The following is a 2,203-nucleotide window of genomic DNA, read 5'->3' on the forward strand; positions in this document are numbered from 1 at the left end:
CACTGTATATTAATTTCTTATTGCTGAAAGTAATTATAGTATGAAAAACATTGTTTCCTACTGCCCAAATCCAGCTAAGAATGAGAAAGGTATGATGAAAATGAAATTCAACTTAAGTGGTATTAGCAGATTTTGGCTGTATATTAATTTCTTGCTGTCCTTCTGAAACTGTGTATGCAAACCATTGTTCCCTATTGCCCAAACCCAGCTAAGAATGAGAACTAGCAAATTCAGCAAAAGTAGCTAGTAAAATGTATTTCCTCTTCTAGGAGGGTCAGAGTGGTAAGTATAATTATCTGTAATCAATTAATTTGAAAGCGCTCATTGTAATTGACAATTACATGTGCCCAGGCCCTGTTCTAAATGCTTTATAAATATGACCTTATTTAATCGATACTACAGTCCTGTGAGGTAGAGATTTATCCCCGTTTTACAGATGAGAAAGCAGAGACGCAGAGAAGCTATAACTTGTTCTACAAGTGGCTGAACTAGATTGAAAAAGACAAAGCCTGTTACCTTAAATAAAGGCCACGAACAATATGATTATGCACTTTATCCTGTAACTTATATCCATTTCTAGTAAGCTGAGGTCATGATCGTTTATCTTTAGAATATAAAAATCACAAGCTTCTAGAAAAATTAAAAGATTATGAATCTATTGCTATCTCTTGAATTATTAAATATTTACTAGTTCAATCCCTGGGTTGGGAAGATCTCCTGGAGTAGGAAATGGCACGCCACTTCAGTGTTCCTGCCTGGAAAATACCAGGCTGAGAAGCCTGACAGGCTACAGTCCACGGGGTCACAAAGAGTCAGACACGACTGAGCAACTGAGCACACATGTTTATATTTTATATATTATTAATATGTTATTTATATTATATTTGATTCTTATTATAAAATATTGTTTTATATTATCAAATATATTGGTTAATATTTACCAAGCCTAGTGACTCTTTATTCCATTAATGATAAGTGGTTCCCAAAACAAGGGAGATTTTTCTCCCAACTGCCTTTAAGATAAACTTCACCTAATATATTATGTATGTCTATGTCAATGAACATAGACACAATTCTTTAAACAAAGAGAAAGTAAACTTTTAAATACTTCTTTGTTTATAAGCTTCAAACAAGTGGTAGTTGATCAGAAGACAAATATGTACTCAGTAAAGATGGTCTCAAGTTGATTTTTTATTTTTTTGCCTTGAACCACTAGAGTTATTTCCAGATCATTAACTTTGCTGAGGACAGATAAATAAGTATCCATTAGAAAAGGTTTTTTATTAACATACAAGTCTTTTTGGAGTGGGCATTGTATATGTGTAGGATTTCATCTGTTACAGCACAGAAAGACAACCACAAAGACTCCTGCTAAATGCCTCAATGCTTGGAGAAGCTGAGAATCGCAAGTGGGAGAAAGTATTTCTGAATTTGTGTCTGGGTCACCCTGATGGGGCAACAGAGACAAGAATATTATCTCATTTCTAGTGTTGCCAGATAAAATACAGACCAATACAAATACAGATAATGCATGGGATATACTTCTAATAAAAAATTACTTGCTGTTTATCTGAAATTCAAACTTAACTGGACACCTGGCACTTTTATTTTCTAAATCTGGCAGCCTCACTCACTTCCCAAGCCTGCCCCTGGTGGTTCCAAGGTCTTGGTCAGAGATTCCAATAGGGGATGTTTGTGATGATGGGAAGGGGCAGACTGTGATGGGATCTCTAGCAATGAATACTGGTGGGGGGGCGGGGGGTTTCCCAGGAGGTCCCTTGATTGGAACCTAGAAACTCCTGCCTACTGAAACCCCTCGAAAACACTCTGAATGTTGAGCTCACTCCTCACTATGCCTCTTCTGGCTCTGGTCTTAATCGACTGCCTTCAGGTCCACAGCCAGCACCTCATTTCTGTCCAAGACATAAACTCATTCTCATTCTCAGAGCTCTCCTAATCCACACCCTTATTTAAGACCCTCCATAGCACAGGGTCTTTTGCACTTAATATTGCTTTTTCCAGAGCCAAGCACATAGTCCAGAACATACTAGAGGGCTAATAAAATCTTTAGCCCTCTAGTGACTCAGACAGTAAAGAATCTGCCTGCAATGTGGGAGGCCTGGATTCGACCCCTGGGTTGGGAAGATCCCCTGGAGGAGGGCACGGCAACCCACTCCAGTATTATTGCCTGGAGAATTCCCTT

Source organism: Bos indicus x Bos taurus, chromosome 12, assembly GCF_003369695.1.
Source record: "Bos indicus x Bos taurus breed Angus x Brahman F1 hybrid chromosome 12, Bos_hybrid_MaternalHap_v2.0, whole genome shotgun sequence".
Lineage (NCBI taxonomy): Eukaryota > Metazoa > Chordata > Mammalia > Artiodactyla > Bovidae > Bos > Bos indicus x Bos taurus.